We start from the raw sequence: 18,966 nt of genomic DNA, 5'->3' as shown, positions 1-18,966 counted from the left end.
AGCAAGGACGCGCCTTGGAATTTTAACACAGATGCCCTCGCATTCCTCCTGTAGAGCGTCAAGATATAACATGGCTCAACTTCTGCAGGAGGTTCAAGTCATGTTAAGAAAAGGGGCAATCGAGCTGGTACCTTAACAACTCGGAGGCTCTGGAGTGTACTCCAGAAACTCTCTGGTGCTAAATAAGTCAGGAGGATGGCGGCCAATCCTAGACTTAAAACGCCACAACAAGTACATAAAGTCCAAAAAGTTCAGGATGGTCACCTTGCAGCACATGCTCGACCCGCTGGACGAAGGGGATTTTCTGGCAACTCTGGACCTGGAGGACACGTATTTTCACATCCCCATTCATCGAAAACATCGGAAGTTGAAATCGGCCCAGGGTATTCACAAAATGCTTGGCCCTGGTAGCGGCACACCTACGCCGCAATGGCATACACGGCTACCCTTACCTGGACGACTGGCTCATTCTCTCACGCACTGGCGACAGAGCACACGGCGGAGACCATACGTCTTCTGACTTTGCTCGGATTTCCCATCAACTTGCCGAAGTCCTGCATGGTGCCATCACAGAACTCTGGTATTGGACGCCCATCTCAACGCGGTCGCATGTCGCATAAGGAACAAGTTACTTACTTGTAACTCTTGTTTTCCAACGTGGGTCTTGCATGGATTCACATGCAAACCCTCCCTCCCTCCTTCCTCTCTGCGGCTCTTCTTGGTTCCTACTGCCACTTTACGTGCGCAACCAGTATGGCCACAAGTGGTGGAGCTAAGGAGGACTAATGTCATTGGTTGAGGCATTATGACCCAAAGTGACAGCTATGGGCTGTTCAAGCGACAATCCAGCTTTTAGCTTAAATCTAAACTGCTTTATTTTACAGAGGATTTCGAGCCAGTTGCCAGGGAATATTCATAGCATTTGAATCCATGTAAGAACCATGCTGGAGAACAAGTTACAGGTAAGTAGCTTGTTCCTCATTCTCCCTACCTCCACCCCTTGTAGAGGTGGGTGAGCCTGGCGAGGCCTGGACTGTTCCAGGCACCAACTGGGGCTCCAGTCCGACCCTCGTTTGGGGCTAGTTCTCCGGACGCCACGGGACCCACCATGGCTGCCCAGTGCACAGCACATGATCGTGACGAGGAGAAAAGTAAAAAAGAAAGAAAAAACGACCTAACACTGCATGCAGGCCTGCCCACACACCACCCTCTGACCCACGACTTCCTGTCCCTTCCCCAGCCAATTGGCCAATTGGCTGGGGGTAGAATCACGAGTCACCGGAGCAGCCTTAAAGAGGCTGGTGTGAGAGGCATTTGCCCCTTTGTCCTATCAGCTTTCTTTAAGGCTGTTTCCGGAGTGACGACTAGCCTCAGGCTGGGAGGTGCAGGAGTCTGGCCTGCAGCAGCTAGAAAGACCTAAAACGATGGATTAAGGTAGGACTTGGCCTGAATCTGATCCACCATTCCCTGTCCTATCTTTCTATTTTGTGCCCAAATAAGAAAATAAATACTGCCCCTGATGACATCTCTGGTGCCGAGAGGGCACCAGGGATGCATTTTTACCTTCATATTTGGCCATTTCTTTCCATTTTGCCTGCGTCGCACGGGCAAAATGGAAAGAAGTGGCCATGTATAAAAAATAAATACATCTGGCCATGATGGCGGTTTGGTTGCCAAGAGGGCTGCATTCCTTTTTTTGCCCATTTATGCATTCTTTCCCTTTGGCCTGCAATATGGAAATAAATGCGCAAAACAGGGAAAAAATAAATGCGGCCCAGATGGTGGCTCGACAGGGCCACATTTAATTTGTTTCCTTTTTCTGGAGAGCCAGGGAATTCAATGGCTCGGCTGTGGTGGGCTCTTAGAGCCAGGACTGACCCCCAGGCTCCACCCTACCCATGAAATCCCTGGCTCCCCATCTCAATTCCCTGGTGGCCATATTCCAATGTTTACTGCGCGGTTTTGTGTTGGTAGTCCTCGGGTTTCGCTCCTAAAAACCTCTGCATTTATCGTCTTAGTTTTTCTTCATCCTTAGTCACCATTGTGACTGCCGGCAGCGGAGACCCATTGCCGGTTGAGATCCCGTCCATCGTCGGATCTCCAGACTGTGAGTCCGCAGTGTCGGACTTGGGACTTCACCACTCGCCATGCCGGACGCCTCTGGAAAAAGTCTCTTTAGGGCCTGCTCGAAGTGTAGACCGAAGTACATCTTTTTGGAAGATAACCTTCAGAAATGCATGTATTGCTTGCAACCAGACCACGTTGCGGACGGCTGTTCCATCTTCCATTCTTTTTCTTCCTAGACCCGAAAGGATAGTCATTGGAGGTTGGTGGCCTTGCTTGAGGAAGGTGCTAAGGCCTCTGACTCGTCCTCAGTGCGCATTCATGCCTCAAGAGTCGCAGATCTGTAGAGCGTACTCTCTCTGCTAAGAGGTCGACCTCCTTTGAGGACACATCATCCCTGGGGAAGATATCAAAAAAGGTTAAATAATCTCCCGCTGCTGCTTCTTCTTCAACTACTGTGGTGCCTATGATAACCGTGTTGACGGTAGCCCCTTTCTCTGAGAGAAGGAGCTAAACAACTTCCCCGTCGTGCACCGTCACCCGGTCAGACAACGTCCATGAAACATAAATCAACGCTGTCAAGATCCTAGTCAACTGCTCCGCCAGTGACCACCTCATCAATGACCTCTCCACGACACCTTCGGTTTTCACCTCGTCGACAGCTATGACCACTGTATCTAGAGTGGCTCTGATTTAGCGGGCCTCCTTCAGCTATGTCGGCTTCAGCCTTACCAGCGGCAGCTGCGTTGACGTTGCCACAGGCTCCAGTAATCTCCTCTTTTTCAGGGCTGCAGATGTAGGCAAGCTGTTGCCCCACGGTTCTTTCCTTCCTCCAGAAGCCTACTAAGGCCAAAGCAGTGCCTCGACCCAACCCCTAAGGGATCGCTTAGGGCTTTGCCACCTGCTCCCATTACTCAGCTCTTGGACAACGAGCTTCCAGAGGGTTTATACTCTGATCAAGAAGAGGGACAGGGGGAGCCTGACCCCGTTCTTCCGATACCTCATTGCCGTCGGCAGCCTACTATGCCAACTCAACCTGCCGCCCCTCGGCCTGCTGCCCTGGTGCTAGCCCCTACAGCACCCATGGATTTGTCAGTGGACATTCTATCCACTCTGCACACCTTGGTATCAGAGATTCAGCAGCGTCTGCCTCTGGCAGCTCCTATGCCTGCTTCTGCTAGGAGTCCACTGTTGCCTTAATGTTCTCACCCGGTACTTCCTCATCCAATTCCATCTGCTCCTCACCAGTTGTCCATTCCAGTACCTTCCATAATAGATACTGCTGCCTTCACGGACACAGACACTAACCCTAACACAGATACGTTCCAGGGTACTCAAGATGATTTTGATTAATTCATTCCTGTGGATGGCGAACCTCCAGACATCAACTTGCCCTCCAGAGACTCTCCACCAGAGGAAATAGGTTTGTTTCATGCAATTCTTATTTGCGCTGTGAAACTGTTCAATCTTACCCTTAAGAGAACAAGAAGGAAGGTTTTATTTTCCAGAAACAGGAATCCTCTAGGAAGACACTGGTGTCAATCCCTCTTCTGGACAACATTTGGGAAGATGGCCCATTGGTCATGAAAAACCCTTTCACAGCCCCTCCTAAACAGGAGCGGCTGGAGAAAAAGTACAGGTTGCCAAATACAGCCCCCATGTGTCTTACATCCCAACCATCACCGGATTCAATGGTATCCGCTGCAGAAAGGAGGCGATCATCCAACCCTTATTCTCCTTGTGTGGTCCCTCCCGATCAGGGGGGTAATAAACCGGATGGAATGGGCAATCGCATCATCACTACTGCTGCTTCCACAATCGAGGCTTTTAACGCACTGGCCATTCTCTCCAGGTATCATAGAGGAACTATGGTATAAACTATGCCCCATCCTAGACTGCCTCCCTGATAAGTAAGCTGAGTCTTTAGCTTTATTCCATGAAGTGGAAGGGGCTTCCGACCACATGATCACTGTCGCCCTGGACGTCGCAGACTCTGGTTTCCGGCAGATGAGCAATGGTGCGGCTCTGGGCCGCCAGGCATGGCTCAATCCCACAAACCTCCGGCCTGATGTTCATTAAGACTGACACTGAAACAGTGCACTCGTTGGGCACGCTTCAGCAACAGGAACAGTCCTTTCACCCCTTCAGGGGATTTTCTCAGGATCTTCAAAGGACTACAGGCAGTTCCTATCGTCAATCATCTCGTCCTAGCACTCAAGTTTCTTACAAGGGACGATCACAGTCATACAGAGGCGGTTCCCAGCATCGTCGTGGAACGTCCCCCAGGATGCAAACACCTAAACAAGCCTGACCGGCCCAGGGCCTGCGCCCCTGCTTCAGCACCCCTGCTTCAGCACCCCAGTGAGAGGACCGCTGTCTTGATTTATCAACCAGTGGCGCAACATCTCTACAGACAAATGGGTGCTAAATATCCATCGGCGCGCAAAGCTCACTCAGCAAACTAGACCGCGCCTACAAATCATTCACTATTGATGGCAATACCATTCCAGGTTCCAGTAATTTCAAGACTCTGGGTGTGTACCTAGACGCCACCCTGTCGCTAACGAGGCAGGTCAACGCCATTGCATCCTCTGCGGCACACACCACCAAGTTAATCAACGCCGGCAGACCCTTTCTATCTACCGATAGCTGTCTCACCATTGTCTGTGCACTTATTGGCTCCACACTGGATTATTGTGACGCCTTATTTGCAGGACGTTCCTCTCGCACCATTAATAAACACCAGGTCATCCAAAACCATGCAATCCGGGCCGCACTAAACATCGTGATGCGCAATCACATTTCTGCCGCCAGAAGTGCACATTGTTTACCAATTCGCGAACTAATTATTTTCAAAACTCTGGCCATCATGCACAAATGCCTGTCGGACATGGTCCTTAGGTACCTCTCTCAAAAATGTAAAAAAGCACAATCAGCCAGAACTACCCACTCTTCATACTCCCACGACTTATCACCACTAGATTCAGGCTAAAGAGATCTTGGTGGCCGAGCTCCCCTGTGATCGTCACCAAGAATTGGAGCTCTCGATTCCAGTCATTGAGATCGGAACAATCTTAGTCGACCTTCCAGAAACGTCTTTTCTCCTAGCTCAACACCCGTCTGAACTTCTCGCCTTGTCTATGAACAGACATTGTATGTTGCCCTACCTGATACTACTATATTGTAACCAGCGCCTTGATGCCTCTGGGTTTAGTGCGCCTAATGAATGATCAGATAAATAATAAACTAAATCTGATAGGGTCACACACTAGAATTCCCTCCCATTCCTCCTGTCTCACGGAAGGATCAACGCATTGCTCTACTCCTAAAGGTGGCTCAAGTGCTATTGAAATCGGGGCAATATAGCAAGTTCCCCAGCACCTCTGGGGCTCCAGCGTGTACTCCAGGTATTTCCAGGTTCACTTTGAAGACGCCTGTTTGCTGCTGCACGGGCTGGGCTTCTCCCTAAACCTTCAGAAGTCACACACAACACCAGCCCAAAGGCTTATAGTTTATCGGAGCAGACCTGGACACTCAGTAAGGGAAGGTTCCCACCCCACCCCAACCCTGAGGAGAGAGCCACCAGTGTGCAACACATGATCAAACTCTTCCAGATCCACACCAGCTTGCTGGTGGTCTCCTTCCTCCGCCTCTTAGGCCTCATAGCTTCCTGCATTTATCTAGTGCCAACGGCCAGATTGCTCATGCAATCTCTGCAGTGGCCACTGAGGGGTCAGTGGTCCCAGTATTTTGCCACCCTGAAGGAAGTTCTCAGGGTTTTGAGGTTGGTGGCCAGCATTCTCACTTGGTGGGCCAACAGAGACAAATTGATGGCAGGGGAATATTTCTGGCCTCACTGGCCCCAGGTCAGGGTGGTCACAGACGCGTCCCTGAAAGGTTGGGGAGCTCACTGCGACTATCTGCAGGTGAGCAGCCTTTGGTCCACAATGGAGAGCCGGTGGCATATCAGCAGGCTGGAGCTGCAAGCAAGCCGGTGGCATATCAGCAGGCTGGAGCTGCAAGCAATCAGGCTAGCCCTGAAAGCTTTTTCACGCTCTCCCAAGAGGAAACATATCCTGATCATGACGGATAATACAGTGGCCATGCACTACCTGAACAAGCAAGGAGATGTACGGCCTCTTCCCCTTTGCAGGGAGGCGATGCAGCTGTGGTTCTGGCTGTTAGACTGCCGTTACGGAGATCTGGTTCTCTATCTGGCAGGGATGGAGAACAGGCTGGTGCATGCCATGAACAGGTAGAGCGTGGCCTCATACGAGTGGGAGGTGTGCTAGGAGGTTCTCAAGAAGAGCTTCTCTCAGTTTGGCACCCCAACAGTGGATCTGTTTGCCACGGAGCCCAAAAGGAAGTGCAGACAGTTCTGCTTGAGGGAATTACCAGCAAGAGGCGCACTTTGGGATGTATTCCTATTGCAGTGGGACTTAGACCTCCACTATGCCTTCCTGCCTATTCCTGTCTTCCTGTGAGTTCTCAGGGGGTTGAGGAGGTTCCAGGCGGCCATGATCTTGATTTCCCCAAATTGTGCGAGGAGAGCGTGGTACTTGGAACTCCTGGACTTGGCCACCTGCCCACCTCTTGAGCTACCTCGTAGGCTGGACCTCCTATCACAGTCCGAGGGTTGGGTGTTCCACCCGAACCCATAGTCCCTCACTCTGTATCCATGGCTATTGAGAGGGTGAGATATGACGACTGGGGAGGTGTGTGAGGTGCTACTGGCTGCACGCAGACCATAAACAAGATTGCTGTACGCGTGCAGATGGAGAAAATTCGAGATATGGTGCAGGGAATGCAAGATTGACCCCATCTCTTGCCCCACCACTGCAGTGATGGTGTTCCTTCTGTCACTGGCCTTGTCAGCCTTCAGGTTGCAACAGTCAAAGGATACCTGGCGGCTTCTTCTGTTTCAAAACGTCTCCAGATCAAGGGTTTTTCAATGGATTGCTTTTCTCCAGCAGATTCTTCATCTGATAGATATTCCCTCCAACCCTCTGCTATTTTCAACAGGGGGCATAGTGGACCTCCACCCAGCCGTCGACCATCGATCCGTCTTGCTCGGCATCTAGTCATCGGCTCAGATGTGATGTCAGGTGTCGTATAAATACCTCATCACTATGCCCCACACTGCATTTCCTTTTTTCGGCAACCTAACACACTGCTTGGGAACACAGGCGATTCTTCGACCCGCTCAACGTTTTCGTCGGAAAACTAATTTGTCTTTTTCAATTCTGCGAAGCGAGATGTTGGCTGCTCGGGCATCGTGTTTCAAGCGGTGTACCGACTGTTGCACCAAGATGTCAATCCCTGACCCACACGAGTTGTGTCTCTGGTGCCTCAGCATGGGTCACGAGACTGACTGGTGTCCGTCATGTGCCAAAATGTAGCCCAAATCCCTGTGCGATCTAGCAGCTAAACTTGCTCTTGGTCGACGGCCCTCTAAATCACCGGCATGGTAGACGGTTCGGTCTTTGGAATCCATAACTGAGGGGCACACCCCCGAAAAAGAACATGGGCGGAAGAAGAAATGGTCTCACTCGAGGAGCCATTCTTCCTCGTCCCAAAAGAAGAAAAGGCGTCACTGCCACGATCGGGACTCCGATTCGTTGACCTTTATAGGTAAGCCGTTGGCGAGGCCTTCCACCTGCCAAGAGTGGGGGGATTTTAAGTCCTCCATGCTTGACATAATTCACGATTAAGAGAACTGTGCATAATCTTCAGAAGCTAGAGGAAACACTGTTCCAAGGGTGGGAGGGCGAGGGAGATGGCTCAATGTTGTTCTGAATTTGGTAATCAAGGGGTATTTGGGGGGGGGAGGGTCACAATTGGATGTTGATTGCAATATGTTCCCAACAATGTACCTGTGTTTTTCACGAACTGTTTCGAAAACTTTAAGAAAAACAAATTTTAAAAAAGCATGCTGCCGTCGGCACGGTTAATCACCCCTCCAGCCCCCCGCACAGCAGGGTTCTGAGCTGAGAGCTGTGCTCGGCATATCCGACCCCTCTAGTGACCTGGTACTGAAAACATCGGCGCTGATAAATCTTTTGACACCAAAAGAGATCCAGTGGGAGCCCGATCAACCCTGTGCATCCAAGAATGTCAACGCTACAGCGTTTCTATCATGATCAACAATGACATCCTCCATATCGGCACCGAGAGACCAACCCTAGATGTCGACGGTTGTCGAGAAAACCTTCACACCACAAACCTGGTCTGAATTATTTGATACCATGGCAGGTATCTTAGGCGGTAATTACGCCTATGATCAGGAGATGTCGAGCGCATTTACTTGGCTACAGGAAGGGTAAATTATTTTGAAGACCAAAATCAGCTTTTGCAGCTGGCTCAAGGCCTCCTTCACGCCAGCGGTCTGGACGCCTCTCCAGATCTCGAATTCCAGCACTCCCAGCCCTATGTCCCTAATGGGTCTAAATTCTAGAAAGGGTTATTGATACCCTATGATTGCATTCAACAGTGGCGCCGATACAATGTTATGTCCTTACATATATCTTAGATGAAGGCCTCACCACAGAGCTCAATATGCCTTTAAACCCTGCCATTGCTGATCCATTAACAATTATGTGGCAACATTCTTGTTCTATTCCTCCCGTCAGCGCCACCATTTTTGGGAAATATAGGCCAGCTAGAGGAGACCCTTCATTCCTCTCCTCTCACCCTTCCCCCGGAGGGGCTGGTTATGCAGGCTGCCACTGTCTCATCTAGACCTGCATCTTCCACTTCCACTCTGCCTCCCAGCAGGGAAGGGGAAAAGGTTGATGCCTAGCAAAGAAAGCATTTACTAAAAGCAGTATGACCCTTAAGGTTACAAATGTAGCAAGCAGTTTTGCCAGATACTCCTTTGGTCTATGGGCGGCAGTTGAAAATGCTGCGCAGTATGCCCCAGTAGGAGAGATGCGCGAGGGCTTCCTACTGCTAGTGGAGGATGGGAAAGAGTTTGCCAGACAGTCGCTGCAAACAGGCCTGGACATAGCTGACTGTGTGGGGGACAGAGGGGCTTCTAGCAGTCAACAGGCAGCATCAGCCGCAGGAGCGACCCAGCCTCCGAAGCCGCTTTGATTTTCCCCTCTCACAACGCACCGGTTGGAGGACGGTTGACAGAGCATTTGCTCCAGAGGCAGGGAATTGCTGCCGATGCCTGGGCTTTTCAGCTCATTCAGTGGGGTGATTGTCGGCCATTTGTAAGAAAACCACCAAACAGACCCCCACCCTCCAAGCCCCTCACACCCAATCCAACAGGGACATGAGCTCCAGCAGGACCAACTGAGAGCCTTGTTGTTGAAGGGTGCTGTGGAAGAGGTACCTCCCGAGCAGAGCGGGTCTGGTTGGTATTCCCGGTATTTCCTGGTACACAAGAAGGGAAAAGGTCTCCGTCCCATTCTGGACCCTTGAACAAGTTCTTGAGGAAAGACAAATTTGCAATGGTGACGTTGAGAGAGCTCTCGAACTACAGGACTGGCTGGTGTCAATAGACCTACAGGACGCTTATTTCCATGTGCCAATCCATTGAAAGCATAGAAACTTCCTAAGGTTCACCATAGGGGGATATGCACTATCTGTTCAAGGTGATTCCGTTTGGTCTAACGTCCGCCCCAAGGGTCTTCACCAAGCTCATGGCGGTAGTTGCGGCTCACCTTAGGAGATCCGGGTGTATTCCGAGACCCCAGGCCGGCTCATAGAGCCGAGGTTTGCTCAGAAGTACTTTAAGACGAGATAGCTGCACCCTTGAGATGGATGGCGCAGATTGATTATTCCAACACCAATCAATAAGGTCAACTCAATGGTTTGGCAAAGGGAGTCCGTTTAATGGCAGGTACAGAAAACGGGGAGTCATGGATATCAGCAGTGATGCGATCGTCCTTCTTGCTTCAACTCCAACGAACTTCATACAAGTTGTAACATTTATACTCAAAACACGTCATAATTGACGTGTAACACTCAAAAGTTAACATGCAATTCTATTGGTTAGGAAAAGGTAACTTTACTTTAGGTACTAAATCTGTATATGGTAACAGAGTGAGGGGATTGGATAAACACTGTCAGGTGGGGGTCTAAGCCCTTCCTTCAAAACCGACTACTGTAGATGTCACTAAAAGTACTATGTCTCATTGGTTCTACTAACTATAGGACCCTAGATTATTTGGTTCGTTGTGATTGGGTTGGCACCAACCCCATGCATAATTTTCTACTTTGCTTAGCAGCACGCAGAACGGTCAGCCAGGTGCGGGGTGCCCCTTTGTTACCCAGCCTTCCTCCGATTATGATTACAATCAATATTTTTTTAATAGCCATGTGTCAATTAGTTCACTGTGGTTGGCCTCAAAACTGTATCTTCTGTCTAAAAAGGTTCTGATATCTCTGCTTGGTCCGGTGCCAAGAGTAGGTGTGAACCCGTGCTTCTTCTTGCTCGGCTGGTCATGTGATTCCCACACCGTGAATTTGTTTTGTTTCTCTCAATTTGTGTATTTGATTTTCGTTTCACCAGCCACCTGCCTTCGCCTTCTTATCTCGATCCTTCAGAGGCAGGATATTCTGTTCTTGGTTTCAATTAAAAGTAGCTACGGTTCAAAGCTTCTATTGGTAGGACCTTGGTTTCTCTGGTACAAGTGCCTCTGTTGAGTTTCGATTCAGCCGTCTCTTCTTGTTTTGCTAAATATGAATCTCTGCTCATTTGGCCTTTAGTAGCCTGGGTTGGTTCTACTTCGTTTGCAAAGTGGAAATATACTTATAATAAGGTACTTCGTTTGAGGTAGACTATGTATAATGGCGCTTGCCGCACTACTTTTCTACTTAGCATAACAAGCCGCACTGTTTCCTTAGCTTTCTTGCAGTTCCATTCATATTTACAGGTGTAAACTGGTTGAATATCTTCATCTTGCTTACAGCTTGAACTTCTTTGTATTTCAACATCACTCTCCCCTTTAGGTTCCCGATATCTTTATTCATGGCATTTCATCTCTGTGCGTCATTTTTTGGTGGTCATTTCTTCTATCCGCACGTTAGTCTGGGCCTTCGTGACGTCACCATTCGTCTTCCATTAAGGCCTTTTTGGTTTCTTCCAGGACAGTACTTGGGCAATCTTCATTTCGTTTCATTTGCTGGTAGAGTTTCCTCAATGGATACCTTACTGTCTATGGTTTTCTGGGTATCAGTAGTTCAATAGGTGTTGCTCTTCTAATAGGCACTGGACAGATCCCCACTGCGGCTCTCTGCTGGTTTATTTGCTCATCATACGTCGCTTATTTTGGTGTGAACGTTCCTGGAACTTCAAAATGGGCGACTGGAGTGCAGGCTTTATTTGGGACCTCCTCTACACAGGGTCTACGTATTTCTATATCTGGACGACTGGGACTGGCTGATCCGGGGGAAGGCTGCATTGCAGACTCTGCTTCCCCTCTGCCATTGCAATCTGTTGTCTTGAACTGACCCATCTTGTTTTCGTCTCTATTGTATATTTGTTTTTCTGTGTGCCCTGAGGTCTACGGGCATGCTGTGCATTATACAAATGTAATAATAATAATTTAGAGGACACCTGCTTGCTGCTGCAAAAGCTGGGCTTCTCCCTAAATTTAAAGAAGTTCCAAATGACGCCAGTCCAGAGGCTCCAGTTCATCAGAGCAGTCCCAGATACCCAGGCAGGGAAGGCCGTACCTCCTGAGGGGAGAGTAGTCGGCTTGACACAGATGGTCAACTTGTTCCAGAACTATGCCACTCTACCAGCGGCTTCCTTCTTCCGCCTTCTAGGTCTAATGGCCTCCTGCATTTTTCTAGTGCCAGATTGCGCATGAGATCCCTGCAATGGCTTCTGAGGGATCAGTGGTCTCAGTACCACAGCACTCTCTCAGATCTCCTCAGGGTGTCCACCCCAGCGGTCAAGGACCTGTCCTGGTGGGTGGTCCGCCACAGTCTCCTGGTGGGAGAACCCTTCTGGCCTCTTTGGCCTCAGACCCGAGTGGTCACAGATGCATCTCTGAAGGGTTAGGGCGCACACTGCAAGGATTTGCAGGTGAGCTGCCTTTGATCAGCAACGGAAGCCATGTGGCACATCAACAGGCTGGAGTTGCGAGTTATCAGGCTTGCCCTAAAAGTATTCGCCCAGTCTCTGCTGGGGAAGCATGACCTTGTTCTGACGGACAACACAGTGGCGATGGACTATCTCAACAAACAAGGTGGCATAAACTCCTGCCCCTCTGCACAGAGGCAATGATGCTTTGGTTCTGGTTGTTGGAGAACCAGATCTCAGTCTTGCTGGTTCATCTGGCTGGCACAGCGAACAAATTGATGGATGCTTTGAGCAGACAGTGTACAGTCTTGCACGAGTGGGAAGTGTGCCAGGAATTCCTAGACGAGGTCTTCTGTCTCTGGGGTACCCCAGCAGTGGATCTGTTCGCCACATAATCCAACAGGAAATGTAAACAGTTTTGCTCGAGAGAATTCCCAGGGAACGGTGCACTTGGGGGTGGGGGGTGCATTTCTGGTGGATTGGACCTTCCCTCTCCATTACACGTTCCCTCCTATTTCAGTCATTCCATGGGTTCTCTTAAGGTTGAAGAGGTTTTGAGCAACCATGATCTTGATCACCCTGGACTGGTACACCGACCTCTTGGATCTGTCCACCTCACTGGTTGACTTGGCGGCCTGATCTCCGTAGCCAGTCGGAAGGTTGAATGCTCCAACCGACCCCACAATCCTTCAAACTGTGGTCTTGAGCAAGACCTCCATAAAAGCCTCCAGACCTTTTTCTTTACCTCCTCGTTCTCCTCCTCTATTCCCTGCTAATCCTACAGCAGCGTGACTTAATGTGCAGGGCCCTTATGTGTCCTCAGGGCCTTGACCCCCCCCCCCACTTCTCTAATCCGAGCCGCTGTCTTTCTTTATATGGCACTTATTTGGCTCACCCATTCATTGATGATTGCACTTACGTTCCTCTCCTCTCAGCACTTACCCAGAGCACTTCCTTATGAGCGTCAAAGCACCTTAGCCCTCCGTCCTGCACTTGCACATTCTGAACACTCAAAAGGCATAGTAGGTTTATCTCCCCTTCCCTCTATTCTCAATATTTGTTTGTACTATTAATGCAATGTATTTATCCTTGCTGCAATTCATTGTCTCCCTTTCCCTGTCCCCACCCTTTTTGCCCTGTGGGCACTTTGAAACAGTTTTGCTAATTGTATAAGCGCCTGATAAGTGACCAATAAATAAAAAAGTAAACCTACATGTGTGGCTCTTGAGACAATGAGATATGATGACTGGGACCTCTCTGAGGAAGTAGTTGGGGTATTGCTGGCTGCATGTAGACTGTCTACAAAATCTTTGTACGCATGCATATGGAGAAGATTTGAAGCTTGGTGCAGGGAACACGAGATTGACCCCATCTCTTGCCCCATCACTACAGTGATGGAGCTCCTTCTGTAGCTGTCCTCAGCAGGCATTCAGTTCATCACAGTCAAAGGAAAGGCCTTGTAAATAAGTTTCCGCCAACTCCCTTTCTTGTCCCAGATTGGGACCTTAATCTGGTACTAACATTTCTGATGGCGGCTCCTTTTGAGCCTATGCTTGCTTGTCCCCTAAGACTTCTCTCTTTGAAAACAGCCTTGTTGGTGGCTATTACATCTGCTACGCTCGCCTGAACTGCAGGTCTTATGCTACAAGCCACCCTTCCTCCATTTTTTCCAGGAAAAAGTCTCGCCCAGGCTAAGGCCTGGCTTCCTTCTCAAGTTTGTCCCAGAATTCCACCTGTTGAAATCCATCGGCCTTCCAGTCTTCTACCCTCCTCCACACCCTTCTAAGCAGGAAGAATGGTTACATTACCTAGACCCGAAAAGGGCGTTGATTTATTTTATTGTGAGGACAGCTGATTTCAGGAGAGCTGACCAGCTCTTCGTTGCCTTTTCCTTATCCCATAAGGGCCTGCCCATAACCAAGCAGACTTTATCCCTCTGGATAATTTTCTGTATAGCAGAATGTTAATGGTCCGCAGGAAAGGAATTACCAACAGGCATGAGGCCCATTCGACAAGGGGAGTCTGAGCGTCAACAGCATTACAGAGCGGAGTCCCTGTGCGGGAGATTTGTCGCGCTGCGACATGGTCATCCCTTCATACCTTTGCTAAACACTATAGTCTGGATGTGGCTCGTATAGCTGATGTGTGTTTTGGCAGAGCAGTGCTGCAACATTTCTTAGTATAACTTTCTGCCCACCTCTGTAATCTACTGCTTTGGGAGTCTCTCAGATGAGCAATCTGCTGAAGAAAAGCAATCCATTGAAGGAGAAATTACTTAACGTAATGTTCTTTCTATGGATTCTTCAGCAGATTCCTCATCTTCCCTCCCATCCAGCCCCACTCAGAAAGTCGGTGGTTGGTGCGCATCTTCTCTTTCACGTTGACTTGGTGATTGTCCTCAGTGTACGTTTTCTGTCTTTCCTGCCAGAGGCTTAAAAAAAGAAGAAATAAATGTATTTTTCTAACACTACTTGGTAGTGTTTGTTGCATTTGTTCCTCCTTCGGAGGTCTATAGTTATTTCATTGTAAGGGCTCATTAGCCCGTTTGTTCTGTTGTCCTATGCAGCATGGTGTGCTTTGGGGGTGGGGAGGGAGTGAGGTGTGGGGCATAGTGGCCAAGTAGTTATACGACACCTGACGTCACGTCCGGAGCCGATGACCAGATGCCGAGCAAGACGGGTCGACAGCCGGGTCGAGGTCCACTACGCCCCCGGTCTCAAATGTTCCGAAGCAGCAGAGCTGGAAGGACTATCAGATGAGGAATCTGCGGGAGAATAATCCATAGAAAGAACATTACGGTAAGTAATTTCTCCTTCTAGCGCTGGCTCGCCCTCCCTCTACGCTTGCTTGTTACGGCAGCAAATGATGAAGGTTTATGATATGGTGCATATCCAATAAACTGTATCAGTTAACCATTCAACTGGTCAACATCCTGCCGTATCTGTTTCGGGCACACGCCGTTTTGGCTCACTCCTCCATTAAGATGCATTTAGCAGCAATCTCAAGATATAGCCGTTCTCCTTTCACTTTGGTCCCCACCATTAATCATGGAGTTCCTCAAGGGACTGTTTCGTTCTTTTCCACCAATCAAACAACCAACACCAGCTTGGGAGCTCAACCTGGTCCTTCCCATCCTCATGAAGCCACCCTTGGAAGGCCCCGCTTAAATTCCTATCCTGGAAGACCGCTTTCACTTCTTCGCATCAGGTGTGAGAAATACACACTCCTGAAAAGCACCCTATTGATGAGCAGGTTCAAGTGGATCCAGGTCACCTGGCCTAAGCCCCACCCACCTTCTTGGCCCTGCCTCTGCCTTTCTGCTCTTAACTCTCAGATCAAGGTCATCTTTTGCCCAGTGTCTGAAGTGAAGGGCAGACGAAGAAAAGGGCAATTCCTGTTTGCACCGGCAGGATCCAGGTCCCGAGCCCCTGCTCAGAAAACAGGTAAGCACGTGCCGACATATGTTTCTCCCTCCATCCCCTCAGGCCATCCCACCATCACCAGGCAACAGCAACAGCATTGCCCCTCCTCTAAGGCATGGGCTCCGCAATGCAGCTACCTCACCCACATCAGCCTCAAACCCATCACCATCCCCTCACCATCCACAACACAAACGTTGATGCCGTCAGCCTCACACAACACACGAAAGACCCAACACACAAGAAAGGCAACATCCTCAACCTAATCATCATTGCACTACAGCTCTCCTCTCCCGCTTGACTGGTCTGACCACTTAGCCATGCCTTTCAACATCCTGCACACCACCCCAGTCAAGCACTCCCTGCAGACAAACCCTCAGGTCCTTCAAGAACTTCCCAGTAGAAGCCCTCACAGAAGAGCTCACCAACCTGCGCTTTAATTGGACTGAACGCCCCCAGCCAAACTGCGACTCTCTACTGGAAGCACTCAACACCACCCTATCAACCTCCATCGACCAACACAAGACTCTGAAACAAAGCAACTCCAAACCGAAATTATCAGCACCTTGGTACACGCAATCAACCTCAGTAAAAGAGTCATCGGGAAATGAGAGAAAACCTGGTGCCGCTGCAGGACTGCTGCCGACCTGGTGCTCCTCAAGGAATTCTGAGAAACCCGCCAGCAACTAATCAAGTCAGACAAGGCCTCCTACTATCAGAATACCATAGCAGAAGCCGACAACAAAAGCAAAGCCCTCTTCAAAGCAGTCAAGCAGTGTGTCAACCCTGCCATACCACACTCCATCAAAAGAAAATCCACTGCCATCAACCCCTTCATCGACAAAATCAGAAAGATTCGCCAGCACAAACATGCCAGCTCTGCATCCACAGACCCACCTCGCGTCCCTTCTCGCAAAATCTCCACACCCTGGTCACCATTAAAGACACTCCATACAGAGGACCTGATAGAAACCCTTTCCGCCGTCAAAACCACATTGTATACAGATGACATCCTCTCAGCATCCATCCTCAAGAACCCTCCTCACAGAGGCTCTTCCTCCCTACCTGGAGATCAACAGTTCCCTAACTCAAGGCACCTTCCCATCAACCCAAAACACAGGACAAATCCTCCCTCTACTAAATAAACCCACTTTGGATCCTGACAATTTAGGTAACTAACGCCACATCACCTATGTTCCATTCATAGCTTAGATCATCGAGAACGCGGTAGCCGCACAACTGCAGCAGCACATCGACACCAACGAGCTCCTCCAAACCTACCAATCCGGATTCAGCCCCAGATGTAGCACGGAGACAGCAACCACACAGCGGGTTAACGACGCTCCAAACATACTTGATGGCCACCCCTTTCTCTTGGTTCTACTCGACCTCTAGGCTGCTTTCGACACAGTAGACCACCAGGCACTTACGGACACCCTACATCGGCACATGGGGATCAGCAACCCTGTGCTACGCTCGTTCAAGTCCTACCTTGCCAACCGCAAGCAGTTTGTTCAGATGGACACCTCTAGATTGCCAATGTTACCCGTCGCCTGTGAGTAACGCAGGTTTTCATCCTCTCCCCAGTGATCTTCAATCTATACATGGAGCTGCTGGGAGCCCTCATAGCCACACACAACATCCACATCCACCAATACGCCGATGACACACAGCTATACCTCAATATCGACTCCATCAAAGACATCCATAGGCTCAAAACATGCCTCTTGCTAATCCAATCTTGGATGACCAGTGCGTACTTGAAGCTCGACCTCCCAAGACCGAATTTCTACTCCTCACCAACAGCACCAAACACCCAGACATACAAACCTGGCTATCAACCATGAACTCTCGGGGCTTCACACCCGAGCTCACCTCCTGCGCCAAGCCCCTCGGGTTCCACATCGACAAACATCTCTCCTTCACAACACACATAGCTAGGAAAACTCAGCTTAGTATCAGCTGTCCCTCCTGCGAAAAGCCAAGCCCTCCCTCCAGACAGCTTTAGATCCACCGTTCAAGCACTGGTCCTCTCCCAACGGGATGGGGGCAAATGCACGCCTTCAAGGCCTCCCGTGTGCCCCTGAGAAGTGTCATACACGCGTCCACACACCTCAAGGGTCCAAGCAGATACGACCACATCACCACAGCCCTCATCGACCTTCACTGGCTCCCACTACACGCACGAATCACCTTCCAAACTTGCTGCATCATCTATAAGGCTATCGCCCTCAAGTCACCCAGCTACCTCACAAAGAAACTCTGCATCTCTGGCAGACAGCGCACCATCAGAAGCCAGGACATGTGCAAACTTGAAATCCACCACAGCAAAGAGGAAAGGACCAGAAAATAAGCTGCATCTGCCTATACCCGAAGACTATGGAACCTCCTCCCCGTCAGCATCAGACTCGGCCCCACACTCCTACAAGTCAGAAAAGAACTCAAGACCCTCCTCTTCACTGAGTCTCCTCTCATCAACACCTAGGCCATTACGTTGCCCCTCGCGCCAGCTGACTCACTAGACATTGCCAGCCCCTCACCTGCCCGCCACCCAGTACAACTGTACCCCTCATCTGTCCCCCTCTGTACCCTACCCCCTGCTGTATATCTGTTCTGATGGTACCACTGAAAAGCGCTCCATTATGCATCTGTAATGTTGTGCACCTCTATAAAGTGCTCTGTTATGTATCTTTATTGGTGTATTCCTCTGTAAAGCGGTCTGTTGCTGCTCGAAGCAAGGTCCGTGCTCAATAAATATTATAATAATATCTGTCATTCCTTAAATCCAAGGTGGTTCTACGGACCAAACCCCCTTGTTTGTGCCCAAGGTGCCATCCACGTTTCAACTTTATTAACCCGTTATTTTGCCAGTGTTCTTTTGAATCACCGGTTACCCCTGGTGGAGCACTCTTTACACACTTTAGACATTGTGCAAGCTTCAAAAGACATCTCGCGCACAAAGCCCCTGTGACAAACTTTGCAGATTTTCGTGACATTTGGTCCGTCTGGAATTGGGAAAGCACGGCCTAAACCTTCCATTGCCAGATGGATTTCCTCCTGCATTTCCTTCTGCCTTCAACAAGCTGGCAGACCTCTCACTAGATTGGTTGCCGCCACTACTGTTTTCCTTTCTGGCGTCCTACGGCTGGACATCTGCAGGGCAGCAACATGGAGGTTGTTGCACACGCTTACAAAGTTCTACTGCATCAACAACGATTCTGCTGCAGAGGCTAAAGTTGGACAGGCGGTACTACGTAACTTGTCCGTGTGAGGTTAGTGTCTCCTGTGGTAAGTGCTACTGCATGGAGCTTGCCACCGTCTGTTATTAATGTTATGGTACTGCTTTGTAATCTAGTCACAGCATGTGAATCTCTGAAAGATCCAACGCTGGAGAAGGAACTAGTTACTTACCTGTAACTCCTGTTCTCCAGTATTGGTATGTTTCAT

At 49.6% G+C, this 18,966-nt stretch overlaps 1 protein-coding gene across 7 annotated transcripts in view; it reads left to right on the top strand.

Annotated features, from left to right (window-relative positions):
* Nucleotides 1-18,966, top strand: part of ATP11B (ATPase phospholipid transporting 11B (putative)) — a 1,683,501-nt gene that overhangs the window by 1,384,392 nt on the left and 280,143 nt on the right. The window lies entirely within an intron of this gene.

The sequence above is a fragment of the Ambystoma mexicanum genome, chromosome 10 (genome assembly GCF_040938575.1).
Source record: "Ambystoma mexicanum isolate Mex_15411 chromosome 10, UKY_AmexF1_1, whole genome shotgun sequence".
NCBI lineage: Eukaryota > Metazoa > Chordata > Amphibia > Caudata > Ambystomatidae > Ambystoma > Ambystoma mexicanum.
Note: the sequence above shows the minus strand (reverse complement) of the source record. Positions and strands in the feature narration are given on the sequence as shown.